Source organism: Apodemus sylvaticus, chromosome 23, assembly GCF_947179515.1.
Source record: "Apodemus sylvaticus chromosome 23, mApoSyl1.1, whole genome shotgun sequence".
NCBI classification, from domain to species: domain Eukaryota; kingdom Metazoa; phylum Chordata; class Mammalia; order Rodentia; family Muridae; genus Apodemus; species Apodemus sylvaticus.
This window is the reverse complement of record NC_067494.1, coordinates 51,984,924-52,002,156: the sequence shown is the minus strand read 5'-3', so window position 1 is coordinate 52,002,156 and position 17,233 is coordinate 51,984,924. Positions and strand designations below refer to the sequence as shown.

The window sequence follows — 17,233 nt, the reverse complement described above, 5'->3', positions numbered from 1 at the left end:
TTTCACAAAATGGACGCAATCAAAGTATACAAATGGGCTACTGATATCATAGTGTATGTAAGTGAACTGTAAAATACATAAACTACCACAAGAAAACTCTTATAGCTCCTAGGCACTTCCAGGATAGTGGCTGAATCCTAAAGCAATTGAAACAAAATCAGGAACCCCCTATATACCTCTTATGTAAAAAGGAATTATCAACTGGAAAGATTTTAGGGAATCAACAGCCTGCACATTGCTCCACTGTGTAAATGAAACCCATTTTTTGTATCCATACCTCTGATGAAGGACATCTCCGTTCTTTCCAGCTTCTCACTATTATAAATACAGCTGCTATGATCATATTGGAGCATGTGTCCTTGTTACATGTTGGAGAATCTTTTGGCTATATGCCAGGAGTGGTATACCTATAGTGGTACAGGTATACAGAGCTGTATTGCTGTGCTAAGCCACCTGGCACAACTTGACTTTGACTAAGGTGAAGTTCATTGTTTCTGCAGGTGTACAAATTCCTGAATTAAGCAGGTGACCTGCCCAGCTGCCTGAGCAGTGGGGCCAACACCCAGAGAACAGCCTGACATGTTCCTGGGAACACACCCTTTCCCTGGTTTTGGGGAAGGGACTTGCCCCGCCTATATAATATGGAGACCACCATTTATCTTAGTCTTGAGCTGGAAATCTTGTCTTGACTCCATGTTTTTCTCCCTTCATCCTGTTCCTATCCCCATCTTTCTTCCAGGTGGCCAAGTAAACAGTTCAAAAGTAGCCACTGGCAGTTACAGATTTATAAATAAAACTGCTATAAACATGGTGGAGCATGTGTCCTAGTTACATGTTGGAGAATCATTTGGCTATATGGCCATGAGTGGTATAGCTGAGTCCTCAAGTATCTGCTATCACCTGAGTTTTGGTTCTTAGCTATTTTGCCATGAACATACAAGAAGCCTACAGAACTCCAAATAGATTGGATGAGAGAAGAAATTCCTCCCATCATATAATAATCAAAACAAAATGCACAAAAGAAAGAATATTAAAAGCAGTAAGGAAAAAGATCAAGTAGCATAAAGGCAGACCTATCAGAATTACACCAGACTTCTCAGCAGAGACTATAAAAGCCAGAAGATACTGGGCAGAGGAAGCACAAATGCCAGCCCGGGCTACTACTATACCAGGCACAACTCTCAATTACTATAGGCTGAGAACAAACTTGAGTATCCTAGGATTCGAACTGCTAACAAGGCTGGTTGGACTACTGCTGATTTGTGAATGTTATAGAGTCAGTCTTCAGTCGTCTGAAGTCTACTTGGTATGGCTTACCATCTAATAAGAACTGGTAAACCCTTTACATCATCAATTTTAGTCTTTTACATAACAGCTTGTTATCATATTTCTACCGACACATGACATGAAATTTAAAAACTGCAAAAAATTAACTTCAGATGGATGTCACACACCTAAATGCTAAAGCATCCCTGTTGAAGACAGCAAAGAAATCTGGCCTCTATGATTTGCCATCTTGACAGGCATGTTTCAGTACAGAAGCTTCTGCTACAAATGCTTTGTGCAGTTGCATTCCTACAGATAAGATACTCAGATGCCACAGTGTGTCCTGGGAATGACTATTACCACAAGGGACATCAGAGTTGGCTGTAACTAGAGGATGGTTTGCACCCACTCCTTGAAATGGAGGACAATTTTTGCTCCCTCCCCCAACCCCTCTCCTCCTCATTGAGGACACTAAACATATGCTCACTATTTTGCAGTTTCAGAGCTTGCTTGAGCTCCTCTGACACAACCCAGCAGTAGCATACAGCACACAACAAATGAAGTATTTAAGACTGCTCAGCTACAAGGAACCAAGGGCATGGCAGCTGGAAGAACCCTCCAATTCTGATCAGCAGGTTTGCCTGGAGGCACAGACTGGCAAGTGACTCTTTAATGACATGAGTTCCTCCCTCAGTGTTGGAGTGTGTTAAAGCAACTAGTGTGTTAAAGCAACACAGTGTACTAGTTCTTGGGTAAGGTTTCCAGACTAGGGCCAGACCTTTTCCACATCTTAAGAGATTTGTATTGAAAGGATAGAAAATACAGCCTAAGTCTCTAATGACCCCCAAGAAATCAAAAGTTTAAAATGCTATCTTGCTCCAAAAAAGCTCTGATGCCAGCCTTCTTTTTTTTTTTTTATTCGAAATATATTTTTTATTTACATTTCAAATGATTTCCCCTTTTCTGGCTCCCCACTCCCCGAAAGTCCATATAAGCTCCCTTCCTTCCCCGTGTTCGCCCACCCACCCCTTCCCACTTCCCTGTTCTGGTTTTGCCATATACTGCTAACTGAGTCTTTCCAGAACAAGGGGCCGCTCCTCCATTCTTCTTGTACCTCATTTGATGTGTGGATTATGTTTTGGGTATTCCAGTTTTCTAGGTTAATATCCACTTATTAGTGAGTGCATACCATAATTGATCTTTTGAGACTGCGTTACCTCACTTAGTATGATGTTCTCCAGCTCCATCCATTTGCCTAAGAATTTCATGAATTCATTGTTTCTAAATGGCTGAATAGTACTCCATTGTGTAGATATACCACATTTTTTGCATCCATTCTTCTGTTGAGGGATACCTGGGTTCTTTCCAGCTTCTGGCTATTAAAAAAAGGGCTGCTATGGACATAGTGGAGCATGTATCCTTATTACACGCTGGGGAATCCTCTGGGTATATGCCCAGGAGTGGTATAGCAGGATCTTCTGGAAGTGAGGTGCCCAGTTTTCTGAGGAACTGCCAGACTGATTTCTAGAGTGGTTGTACCAATTTGCAACCCCACCAGCAGTGGAGGAGTGTTCCTCTTTCTCCACATCCTTGCCAACACCTGCTGTCTCCTGAATTTTTAATCTTACCCATTCTGATTGGTGTTAGGTGAAATCTCAGGGTTGTTTTGATTTGCATTTCCCTAATGACTAATGAAATTGAGCATTTTTTAAGATGCTTCTCTGCCATCTGAAGTTCTTCAGGTGAAAATCCTTTGTTTAACTCTGTAACCCATTTTTTAACAGGGTTATTTGGTTTTCTGGGGTCTAACTTCTTGACTTCTTTGTATATATTGTATATTAGCCCTCTATCTGATGTAGGGTTGGTGAAGATCTTTTCCCAATTTGTTGGTTTCCGATTTGTCCTTTTGTTGGTGTCCTTTGCCTTACAGAAACTTTGTAATTTTATGAGGTCCCATATGTAAATTCTTGATCTTAGAACATATGCTATTGATGATCTGTTCAGAAACTTTCCCCCTGTACCGATGTCCTCAAGGGTCTTCCCAGTTTCTTTTCTATTAGCTTCAGAGTAAGGCCAGCTTTCTAAGGAGTCCCAAACACTTTACATTCCAGAACCTGCCCTTTGTTAAGAGCTAGGCAAAAGGGCCTTGAATAAGTGATCCTGGCCCTGTAAGGTAACTAGAAATGAGCTAATTATCTGTTTATCTTGCTTCTGTAAACTGCTAATGCCATTACCCCCCAACTCAATATTTTTAGACCCCAGCAATAAGCTTAGCACTGAGTATATTGCCTTTCTGCCCTCAGCTTGAGACCTTTGGCCTCAAGAGATAGCTCACCCTGTCTCAGGAGCTAGCTCATCTGATGATTGGCCCAATGTTTAACTCTACAATGCCCTAAGGATGTTTGCTCCAAATAATCATTAACCTTTCTTAAAGCATAAACTATTGCCTGACTTGTTCATTCTGTGCTTCCAATCCCGTGCATGATTGTCTTCCACCCCTTGCCTTGTGATTTTTCCCTTTAAATACTCCTGACTTGAGTTGCTCAGGGTCCACAGTCCTGTCCCCCTGCGTGGTGTACGACTGTGGAGCCCAGAGCCTCTGGAATAAAAATCCTCTTGCTATAGCATCAAGACCGTTTCTTGTGAGTGATATGGATGTCGCCTTCCGAGGTACTGGATGCTGTGGCGCCCTCGGGTTTTGGGGATCGTACAGTATTTCAATAGCACTTTTGCCTGTCTTCTAATAGTCTATATATCTATCATCTTGGCATGTCCTTGGTAGGTAAATTTTACTTAAAAAAAATTTTGATTTATTTACTTGTTTATTTATTATTTATTTATACATTTATTTAACTTTGCAGGCAAGAAAAGCCTGGGAAGCATTTCCAAATCAAGGATTTCATAAAAAAAAGAAGAAGAGGAGGAGGAGAAGGAGGAGGAGGAGGAGGAGAGAAGAAGAAGAAGAAGAAGAAGAAGAAGAAGAAGAAGAAGAAGAAGAAGAAGAAGAAGAAGAAGAAGAAGAAGAAAAGGAGCATTGAGATTTTACCTAGGAATTCTGGGTTTGTTCACATATGGGTTTGCCTCCTCCTAATCATGCTTATTTAAAGCCTACTCTGAACATGGTCACACTTTAAAAGCACAGATATTTAAGGGCTTTTCCACATCCAAGTCATCCAAACAACATCATAAATTATTAAAATGATGGGCAAACATGACTCTGAATGTGCATATTGTACCACAATTTGATACCTAAAAATAAAGTAAATGACACCAAGAATGTAAATTGCTCAGGAGCCAATAGTACCTAAATTATGATGTAGGACATGACACAGAGATGTATCATTGCCACGATTCTTATGTAAAGGACAGAGAACAAAGTTCAGAAAACACTGAGGAAAAGTCATTGATCAACACAGTGCATACTCTTCTTAGACAAAAGGCTTTGCTGTGCTATTCTAACTTCAGAATAAGGGATTTGTCTCTGAGCAAACTGCCTCAAAGAAAGTCTACAGCTGCTTTGATTCATGACAAGAAACATTATAGTTTAACTAAAATTGACGCTGTATGTCTCAGGCTTTGATATCACTGAATACAAATCAATTTCTTTTAACGTTTACCTTAATTATATATATATATATATATATATATATATATATATATATATATATATATATATGAATGTTCACATTCAAGTGTCTCTGTGAATTACCAACAAAATCCAGAAGGCAATGCTTGGGAATGCACCTAGAGCAAATACTTGGATACTGTGTGGGTTCTGGGGGATGAAACTAGTGTCTTCTGTAACAACATCCATTGCTCTTAAGACCCAGTCAAAATGTTAGTCGATTTTTATATAATATTGACAACTATACATTTTAATTAAAACATATTAGTTCAGTTTTTCCTTAATCCTCTCTAAATCCTTTCCAATACTGTTCACAGCTGGTTTGCTCCTTGTTAAGTATATGAAATTTAGTATGTACAAATATACGAATAAAATTTTCTGAGTACATTCTGCTGTATGCATGTAAAATGGCTTCAGGACAGGCCATTTAGCCCTGAATAATAAAAGAAGGAGTTCATCTTTTCCTGAGGCTAATTTGTACAGTTGCTGGAGATCTTCACTCTTTAATTCACAAGAGAATATTGGGGGCAAAGTTCCTTGCACCAACAGGTCACCATGGAATGTAGGAGTATTAATCATACGGGGTATTCTTCCCAATGAATAAGGAAAAAAAAAAAAAATACCTGCAAGCAATCCAAAAGTCTCACAGTGGATTTTGTTAGTGACAAGGGGACCTCTCTGCAGTTTGAAGGTAGAACTTACCTACTGTTGCTATAGAGGCAGACCTTATCTAAATTCTGCAGATCGATTATCCCAGACTCTTTCTTCACTTGCCTACCAAACATGCTTAGGGCAAGTGTTCAATGTTCTTTGTGGCAGGCTTCCCTCCATGTTATTGGTAATAGATCACTTTAAATTCTAGGTCGTTCATATATAGAACCCACACTTGTGGACACATGTACTTTGCCAAACACTTTCTATATAGTCAAAACTTAAAGTATATTATGCACCTAGATTGCACTAATTTGACTGATTGTTGCCTGGAAATCTTTCTGCAAATTGTACTGTATATTAAATATGCTAGTAATGATTTATCTTGAATTAGAGTCCCCATGTCTGCTCCAGGTTGAGAAAGTCAATATGCAGATTTTCATTCTTAATTCTCAGCAGGGTTCACATCCCTAACTGATCCTAAATACACAGGAACAACTAAAGTTGGATCCCAATAGACCTAGAATGTTTTATTTATCAAGGATTTTACCTTCACTGCATTTCGACTGCTCTTTTAATATTTGAACCATACATTTCATATTTGCTGTACTGGATCATGAGAATAAACCAGAGGATAAAGTTGCATTTCCCATCAAATACTCATGAAAATTTAATATTTACATATCAACATTGACGTGAAGAATATAGTTATGTAACACCTGCAAGATTGCAATAAATCAAAGAACATTTCTGGTGTTCTAAAATTTTAATGTGTGTGATATTACTCATTAACTCATCAATGCCCAAATGCCAATAGTGTATGAAGATTCTTATTAGAACTATTAGAAACAGCTGGGCTGTGGTGACGCACGCCTTTGATCCCATCATTTTAGAGGCAGAGGCAGGTGGATTTTTGAGTTCGAGGCCAGCCTTGTCTACAAAGTGAGTTCCAGGACAGCCGGGGCTACACAGAGAAACCCTGTCTCAGGAAAAAAAAAAAAAAAAAAAAAAAGAAAGAAAGAAAGAAAGGAAAACAAGAACTATTACAAACAAAAATGTGAATATTCAACAAAGTCACATGACAACATTAAACTAAATGCAGAGATACTGAAAGGAATTTCACTAAAATCAGTGACAAGACTGTCCACTCCCTCTTTCTATTCAAAGTACTAAATGAAGTTCTAGCCAGAGCAATAACACAGCTAAAGAAGATCAAGGGAATGCAAATTGGAAAAGTAGAAGTCTTCCCAATATAGTTGTAGATAAATGAGAGTACATAAGCTACCTCAAACACTGTAGTAGAGAACTCTCTAGTTGTGGCTCGAGGATTAGCAAGTGACAGATGAAACCTCATTAAACTGTCAACAAGACAAAACCACAACATGGAAACAGGGGGAAAGATCTTCACTAAACCTACATGGGACAGAGTTAATCTCCAAGATATATAAAGAACTCAATATCTTAAACTTCAAAAAAACTGAGTAGCCCAGAAACAGGCGTCCAGAGATAATAGAAAATTCTCAACAGAGGAAACTTGAATGGCCGAGAAACATTTAAAGAAATGCTCACTATCAATAATACTCAAAGAAATGCAAATCAAAATAACCCTGAGAGTCCATCTTACTCCAATCAAAATGGCTAAAATCAAAAAAATCAAGGGACAGCACATGCTCACAAGGATATTGATCAGGGAATACACTCCTCCAGAGCTGATGGGTTTGCAAACTGCTTAAAACACTCTGGAAGTTATAAAATTGGAATTAGTTCTGCCTGAAGACCCAACTATATTGCTCTTGGGCATATACACAAAAGGTGATCCACAATACCACAAGGACATGTGCTCCAGTATGTGGAGCAGGTTTACACAACAGAATACTATTCATCTATTAAAAACAAAGACATCATGAGTTTTTCAGGCAAATGGATGGAAGTAGAAAATTTTATTCTGAATAAGGCAACCCAGATACAAAAGTTACACATGGTATATACTCACTGATAAGAGATATTATCCAAAAAGTGCAGAAAACCCATGATGCACCCTACAGACCACAAAAAGTTAAACAAGAAGGAAGGTCCAAGTAGGGAATGCTTCAATCCCACTTAGAAGGGGTAAAAAATATACATGGGAATCAGAAGGTAGGACCTGTGTAGGACAGCATAGTGGAAGGGGAAAAGGGGGCAGAATGAGGTATGGGAGACTGGAGAGAAGCCCAGAGGGCCACTGGTATGAATGGAAATAAGGAGCTGCTGGGTGGGTGTACTGGCTGGTTTTGTGTGTCAACTTGACACAAGTTGGAGTTATCACAGAGAAAGGAGCTTCAGTTGGGGAAGTGCCTCCATGAGATCCGGCTATGGGGCATTTTCTCAATTAGTGATCAAGGGGGGAAAGCCCCTTGTGGGTGATACCATCCCTGGGCTGGTAATCTTGGGTTCTATAAGAGAGCAGGCTGAGCAAGCCAGGGGAAGCAAGCCAGTAAGAAATATGCCTCCATGGCTTCTGCATCAGTTCCTGCTTCCTGACCTGCTTGAGTTCCAGTCCTGACTTCCTTTTGTGATGAACAGCAATACAGAACTGTAAGCTCAAAAAATCCTTTCCTCCCCAACTTGCTTCTTGGTCATGTTTGTGCAGGAATAGAAACCCTGACTAAGACAGTGGGGGACAAAGGTATATTTAGAAAGTCCTGGAGACTTGGCATAGGGGATACTCTCAGTACTCAATGTGGGTAACTTTAGGTGAAATGTGCAATAGTGGGAATATGGAACCTGAAGTACATAGACAGTTGGTATATTGGAATACCAATATACCTTCAAATTTTTCCATTCATCATTGATCCTTTCTAAAAAATAATGAAGGGGAAAATATAGAGCAGATCATGAGAAATGGCTGAACAGAGACCTGACCAATGTGGGCCCTATTCCATGGATGAGCACTAACCCTCAGACTATTACTAATTCTGTGCTGTGCTTTCAGACAGGAGCCTAGCATGACTGTTGTCTGAGAGGCTCTACCAGTAGCTGAGTGAGACAGATGAAGGTACAGCCAAGTATTGGGTTAACGTCAGGGACACCTATGGGAGACTTATGAGAAGACATGAAAGAACTGAAGAGAATGGCAACCCCATGAGAAAACAGACCAACAATGTCAACCGCTCTTGAACCCTGCGAGCTCCCAGAGAAGTCACAAATCAGAGTGTACTCAGGCTGCTGCAAGGCCCCTGGCACATGTGTACCAGTGGATTGCCTTGCCTGGCCTGGCCTAGGTGTGAGAGGATGCACCTAGTCCTGTGGAGATTTAATGTACCATGAAGGTGGGATGTCACAAGGAGGGGACGTCACCCTCTCAGACATGAAGAGGTGGGGGTACAGAGCAAAATTTTTCATGGAAGGACAGGGACAGGGCAATGCCTCAGAGTAAAAGGATGGAAAACAATTTTCCAAGCAAATGGATCCAAGAAACAAGCTGGTATAGCCATTCTAATATCAAATAAAATTGATTTTTCAACCTAAAGTAATCAAAAAAGATGACAAAGGACACTTCATACTCATCAAAGGAAAAAAAAATTTACCAAGATAAACTCTCAATTCTGGAGATATATTCTCCAAATACAAGCGAACCAACATTTATAAAAGAAGCTTTAATAAAGGTCAAAGAGCACATTGCACCCCACACAATAATAGTGGGAGATTTCTTTTTTTGGTTGTTTGTTCGTTTTGTTGTTCTTTTTTTTTTTTTTTTTTTGAGACAGGGTTTCTCTGCATAGTCCTGGCTGTCCTGGAAATCACTCTGTAGACCAGTCTGGCCTCGAACTCAGAATTCCACATGCCTCTGCCTCCCAAGGGCTACGATTAAAGGCATGTGCCACCACTGCCCAGCTATAGTGGGAGATTTCAACACCCCACTCTCATCAATGGATAGAGCAGGGAAACACAAACTAAAGAGAGAAACAGTGAAACTAACAGAAGGTATGAACCAAATAGATTTAACAGATATCTATACAACATTGTAACATAAAAGAAGAGAACATAGCTTCTTCTTAGCAACTCACAGTACCTTTTCCAAAACTGACAATATACTCAGTCACAAAACAGACCTCAGTGGATATACAAAGACTGAAATAATTCCTTGCCCCCTATAGGATCACCAAGGCCTGAGGCTGGTCTTCAATTACAACAAAAACAACAACAGGGGCAGCAGCAACAACAACAGGAAGCCCACATACACATGGAAAGTAAACAACACTCTACTTAAGGATAACTTGGTCAAGGAAGAAAGAAAGCAATTACAGACTTTTTAGAATTTAATGAAAACAAAGGCAAAACACACCGAAACTTATGGGACATAATGCGAGCAGTGCTAACGGAAAGCTCATAGCTCTGGGTGCCTCCAAATAGAAACTGGAAAGAGTATACACTAACAACTTAACAGCACAGCTGAAGGCTCTAGAACAAAAAGGAGCAAATACATCTGAGAGGAGTAGATGGCAGGAAATAATCACACTCAGGGCTGAAATCAACCAAGTAGAAACAAAAGGAACTATACAAAGGATCAACCAAACCAGAAGCTGGTTCCTTGAAAAAACCCAACAAGATAGATAAACCCTTAGCCAAACTAATCAGAGGGTACAAAGACAGTACCCAAATCAGCAAATTCAGAAATGAAAAGAAGACATAACAGATATTGAGGAAATCCAAAAAAAATCATTAGATCCTACTACAAGAGCCTATACTCAACAAAAGCAGAAAATCTAGAGGAAATGGACACGCTTCTAGACAGATACCAGGTACCAAAGTTAAATCGGGATCAGATAAATGATCCAAACAATCCCATTGCCCCTAAATAAATAGAAGCACTCATTAATAACCTACCAACTAGGAACAGATGGGTTCCTAGGAAACCCAGGAACAGATGGGTTCAATGCAGAGCTTTTTTTTTTTTTTTTCTTTGATTTGGTTTTTCTCAAGACAGGGTTTCTCTGTGTAGCCCTGGCTGTCCTGGAACTCACTCTGTAGACCAGGCTGGCCTCGAACTCAGAAATCCGCCTGCCTCTGCCTCCAAGAGTGCTGGGATTACAGGAGTGTGCCACCACCGCCCCGCCTCAATGCAGAGTTCTATCACAACTTGAAAGAAGACTTAATACCAATACTCTTCAAACTATTCCACAAAATAGAAACAGATGGAACGCTACCCAGTTTGTTTTATGAAGCCACAATAACTCTGATAGAAAAACCACACAAAGACCCAACAAAGAAAGAGAACTTTAGACCAATTTCCCTTATGAATATCAAGGCAAAAATACTCAATAAAATTTTTGCCAACCAAATCCAAAAACACATCAAAAAGATCATCCACCATGATCAAGTAGGCTTCATCCCAGGGACACAAGGAAGACTAAATATATGGAAATCCATCAATGTAATCCACTATATAAACAAACTCAAACAAAAAGAAAAACACATGATCATTACATTAGATGCTGAGAAAGCATTTGATAAACTTCAGTATCTCTTGATGATAAAAGTCTTGGGAAGATCAGGAAATCAAGACCCATACATAAACATAGTAAAAGCAATCTACAGAAAACCAGTAGCTAATATCAAACAAAATGGAGAGAAACTTGAAGCAATCCCACTGAAATTAGGTACTAGGACAAGACTGTCCACTCTCTCCCTACCTGTTCAATAGAGTACTTAAGTCCTAGCCAGAGCAATTAGACAACAAAAGGAGGTCAAAGGGATTCAAATTGAAAAGGAAGAAGCCAAAGTATCACTATATACAGACGATATGATAGCATACTTAAGTGACCCCCAAAATTCCACCACAGAACACCTAAATCTGATAAGCAACTTCAGCAAAGTGGCCAGACATAAAATTAATTCAAACAAATCAGTAGCCATCCTAAACTCAAAGGATAAAGAGGCTGAGAAAGAAATGACGCCCTTCACAATAGCCACAAATAATATAAAATACCTAGCTGTGACTCTACCCATGCGAGTGAAAGATCTGTATGACAAGAACTTCAAGTCTCTGAAGAAAGAAATTGAAGAAGCTCTCAGAAGAAGGAAAGATCTCCAATGTTCATGCTTTGGCAGGGCTAATATAGTAAAATTGGCCATCTTGCCTAAAGCAATCTACAGATTCAATGCAATCCCCATCAAAATTCCAAATCAATTCCTCATAGAGTTAGATCAATTTCTTTGACAAAATAATACTTGATCTTTGACAAAAGTGCTAAAACCATCCAGTGGAAAAAAGACAGCCTTTTCAACAAATGGGGCTTGGTCAACTGGCAGTCAGCATGTAGAAGGAAGTAAATTGATCTATTCTTATCTCCCTGTGTGGATCAAGGACCTCCATATAAAAACAGGTACACTGAATCTAATAGCAGAGAAACTGGGAAAGAACCTAGAGCATAGGGGTACAGGGGAAATTTCCTAAATAGAACACCAATAGCTTATTGATCAAGTATTAACAAGTGGGACCTCACAAAATTGCAAAGGGTTTGTAAGGCAAAGGACACTATCAATAGGACAAAACGAAAACCAACAGATTGGGAAAAGACCTTTACAAATCCTACATCTGATAGAGGACTAATATCCAATATATACAAAGAACTCAAAAAGTTAGACTCCAGAGAACCAAATAACCCTATTAAAAAATACGGTACAGAGCTAAACAAAGAATTCTCAACTGAGGAGTACTGGACAGCTCAGAAACACCTAAGGAAATGTTCAACATCCTTAATCACCAAATTAAAAAAATGCAAATCTAAACAACCCTGAGATTCTACCTCATACCAGTCAGCATCTCCAAGATCAAAAACTCAGGGGACAGCAAATGCTAAAGAGATTGTGGAGAAAGAGGAACACTCCTCCACTCCTGGTGGGATTGCAAGCTGGCACAACCACTGTAGAAATGAGTGGTGATTCTTCAGATAATTGAACATTTATCTATACATTTACAAAGTTCAGCAAGGGCAAGCATGAGACTGGGATCCAGCTGACAAGATCACTTGTCTCAGGAACAGTTTTCTAAAAGGTTAAAGATGAAGCTGTTCTAAAGCCAATCCACCTTTTTGTTTGTTTTTTAAAAATAAAATGGAGAAATATTGAAAGAATTTTGCTTTCATTCACCCAACACATGAGATACCTATTACACCTTAGATAAAAATAACCCCAAATGAATCACAACCTAAATGCTAAATGCCAAGAGAAGAACTTGTAGAATATACTAGAGAAACAAGGCCTGTCTGGTTCCCCAAAGTCATTAGCTGAGATATGTTCATAGAAGATTTATTCCCAACAGTCAGAAATGGGAACAACCTAGATGTTCCTCAAATAAAGTGTAGATGCTGAAAATGGGGTACAACTAACCAATGGAATACTATTCAGCTATTAAAAACAAAGACATCGCCTGGTGTTGGTGGTACATACCTTTAGTCGCAGCCCTTTGGGAGGCAGAGGCAGGCGGATTTCTGAGTTCAACGCCAGCCTGGTCTACAGAGTGAGTTCAAGAACAGCCAGGGCTACACAAAGAAACGTGTCAGGGAAAAACCCAAATCCAAAAAAAAGAAAAAGACATCATTAATTTTGCAGGCAAATGGAAGCATCTTGAAATTATCATCCTGACTGTGGTGACCCAGTCCCAAAAGGATATGCATGATATGTATTCACTTATGAGTGAATTTTAGTCTCATAATAGAGGATACATGTTATACGCCAGACACAAAGAAGCTAAAGAAGACTTAATACACAAGCGAGGATGCTTAGATCTCACTATGCAGAATAAAGTAGTCATAACTGGCAGAAGGAGGGAAGGAACTAGGTGGGAGAGCAGACAACAGGAGAACAACAGAAAGGTTCAGGATCAGGTGTCTAGAGGGAGAGGACAGAGAGCCACATGACAAGTATGAAAATCTGCAACAAAAGGAAGCAAACATCTGGAAGTAACTTCTGTAATGGATCATCAAGCCTGGCTTGGCCCTGATGACATGGAGTGACACAGTTTCTGCACCTGGGACAAAGCCCTGGTTTGAGCTTTCCAGAGTGTTGAGGGCTGGGCCAGGAAAAACTCTTGCTTGCATAATAATTTACATATTTCACATTCCTTCAAGGAATGTCCTTCACTCCAAGATAATTAAACACAGTGGGAGTCCAGGAGTTAAAGGTGTGGCTGTCTCTGCAAAATGGTAAACACTGGGACCATCAGGACAGCACTTAAGGGAAATAGCTCTGAATACACGAGTGTAAAAATACATAATTTCTCAACTATGCAAAAATAATGATTCAATATGAATTATTTCCTCTGTTTTTTGTTTTTTTTTCCGGACAGGGTTTCTCCATGTAGGTTTCTCCATGGTTGTCCTGGAACGCACTCTGCAGACCAGGCTGGCCTCAAACTCAGAAATCTGCCTGACTCTGCCTCCCAAGTGCTGGGATTAAATGCGTGCACCACCACCACCACCACCACCACCACCACAGGGCTCAATATGAATTATATGAGTATCTGGACAAACCAGAAGGAATAAAAGCAGCTGCACTTTGAGGAAGTTGTTAGGAAATTACTAAAGAAGGAGATAAAGAGACTTAGGAAGTGGTGATCTAAGGGGATACCACCCACCTATTTGTTTGTTTGTCTGTTTAGGTAGAGGATCCAGGAGAGATTTCAGACTTCAGGGTCAACCAAGGACAGAGCAAGGTTACCCCCAGGCCTCGGGGAAACAATAACTTCAGGGCATGGTCCATCTAGCCTATCATCTGTGCTTAAGAAAGCCAGATAGATCTTAGAGTGATTTTCCCAAGTTAAGAAAGAATGCATGCCTCCAGTCTCCCCAAGAACCAAAGTCTTGGAGTCAGGCGATGTTGATTCATGAGATAAACAGAAGGAAAACCTGGAGTAAATCACTAGACTGATAGGCAAAATAAAAAATTGTACCAGTATTCTGCTGGTGATGAACGTACTAGATAAATATTTAGAACAAAAAGAGAAGCCCTTGGAGAATAAACACACACACAGGGAGAGAGGGAGAGAGAGAGAGAGAGACAGAGACAGAGACAGAGAAAGACAGAGAGAGAGGAGAGAGAGGAGAGAGAGAGAGAAGCAAAAAGGAGGGACATGGACAGAGAGGTCTCTTAAAATAGCAAACAAGCAGAATTACAGACAAATCTCTGCAGAGAAAACAGAAGAGAAAAAGAAGCTGACAAAAATCCGGGAGAACTTGTAAAAACTAGGACTCTCCCTGTTAGGCATCTTCCCAAGATGTTTCTGCACACAAGACACTCTACACAGATGCAGCCTCCAGAGTAAAGTTTTTCAACAGCTACCTGGATCCATGGAGTGACTAGGACGGGAACTTCACAGGGGGCAACATCTGGCCACTGGTTTGCACCCGCCAGTGAAAAACCCACCACACCAACTCCCACTGCTCAACCCCCTGCTCCTTCCCGTGGTAGGCAGTGATCCTGTGCTCACCATCTTGCAACTTCGGGCTTGCTTGAACCAGTCTCACAGCATCCAGCAGCAGGACTCCGAAAACTACACAGTGAACCACTGAAACTTGCTCAGCTGCCAGGTGGAACCACCTCTCCGAACCCGGAAGAACCCGCCTCCTCTTCTGACTGGCAGGTTCGCCTGGAGATCCTGAATGGCCATGAGCCTTGAGTGACATGAGTAACTCCATTAGCAACACAACAGAGAGGTTCCCGCTCAGCCTTCAGGTAGCTGGCTAGATCCTTACTGGAAGTTTATAGAGAAATGGATTTCTGTATCACTGGAATCCTATGTATCAGTATTCACAGCTAGCCCCTTGAGGACCCATTCACTCTACTATTCAGTGTTCAGACTCTTGCTCTGGCCATTGTCAGCCCCGCCCGCGTGCTCACCTGGTCCTGATTGCAGTGATTTCCTGAGCTCCCATCACAATCCCTCACCAGGTACTTCCCCTCTTTCCTCCTGGAATCTGGGTAGATAGCTTGCAGTGTAATCTGTCTGTCCCACAAGAGGAATGGTGCCAGAATACTAGCAATTAGAGATTTTAGAAAGCAGGAGTTTTATTTTTGTGGCTTCATGCTGGCCAGGTTCAGGTAAATTACAGCTACTTCTCACCTGGTAGACATGAGACAACCCTGGAAAAAAAGGAGCAAACCTGACAAACAATGTAGAGCACTAATGCTGTTAGCTGGCACATCTTGCACGGTGGGAAGGCAGAAAAAATAAAAAACTCCACAGAAGTATTAGTGAAGGTTCTGTAGATGAACAGATCTGATCTTATGTTTATGGAGACAGTAAGTGGAATTATTTTTAATTGTTAGTATGAGAACTTTCCATGTTCTTTATTAAGGTGCTTAGTGCTATGAACTATAGTTAGTGCTATGCTATCGTTCATGTGACACTAGCAATGTATTCTGTGTCACTAAAGTCTACACAAATGTGCCCTTTCTATGGCCCTGTTCACATGAGTTTCAGTTTCACACACTTTCCATAGTTTGCAAACTGAATGATTATAGAGAACACCCTTTACCCATTTATACAACTGCAAGCAACACCATTAAAATGGTGTCTTTTTTTTTTTAAGATGTTGGATTTCTTCAGTTTGCAACATAAATTCAATATGACTGATACAAAAATCCCTAACAACTTATAACAGAAAAGTTCATTCCAAAGCTATTTGTCGTGTGAGAAAACTCGGAATTCTCAAAAGGATTAGGAAAAAAAAATCACATACACATTAGCACAATAGTGTTAGAGAGCCATTTGGGTGGGAAAGGGAAAGCAGCCTCAACAGCTTCTGGTCATTGGTGGGTTCCTCTACAAAGCCAAGAAATAGCTTCCTGGCCACTGTCTGGATTTTCTCCCTCTTTTGTGGTGAACAGAACCTGAAAAAGCTGCTAGCAGGCATCCCAAGTGAGCTTGTGGGTGAACAGGACTGATTCTAAGAGATTAATTTCTGAAAAGGGTGAGGTCTGAGTTCTTCAGGTATAAAGGTCAGCAGGGGCAAAGGGTCAATTGTGATGAGGTTGGTTTCCTTGATCACCAACCAGCAGGACACCAGACTCAGGCACAGACTACAATCCAAGTGTCCCTGCAGCAGGTCCCCCACCCCCACCCACCTCTGCCCCACAGTGGGTCAGCCTGTTGGAGGGCTGTCTGGCAGCTCTACCAGTGGAACTGAATAAGGTGGGGGTGGGAAAATCAAAGGCAAAAAAATTCCTGTTGTCTGGGGAGAAAAAGTTTAAGCCAAGAGGGTGGGTCCTCTAGGAGATCTTGCCCGACCACCACATAAGTTACTTGGACAGAGTGGACAAATGTGAGTTAGAAAATGACTTTCTCAATCCCTTAGACCAATCCCACAGTCAGGATTCCTCTGGGCAGCAGCCTGGGTTGAAAGTAGGCCATTCTGACATGCAGAAACTTGTTCGTAAATAATGACAGAGAAATTTCCTCCCCTTCGTTTTAACATCCTTAAAATGACTGAGCAGCAACTCTAGTAGGGTTGAAGGTGCCTGTCCCATGTTAAATGCAAGTCAGAAAGGTGCCCTTAAGAGACAACAACAAACACAAAACACAAGAAAACTTCAGTTCTTCTCTATCAGGCAGGAACAGGAAACATCCAGAAGGTGTCGATCACACACAAGAAAAGACATTTACCTATTCTCTGTCAGGAGAGAAACTACAATAACCAAATAGGTAGATGG

General features: G+C 40.6%; 1 protein-coding gene across 3 annotated transcripts in view; it reads right to left on the bottom strand.

The window, feature by feature from the left end:
• Nucleotides 1–17,233, bottom strand: part of LOC127673655 (zinc finger protein 431-like) — an 826,992-nt gene that overhangs the window by 40,099 nt on the left and 769,660 nt on the right. The gene's annotated exons all lie outside the window — the stretch shown is intronic.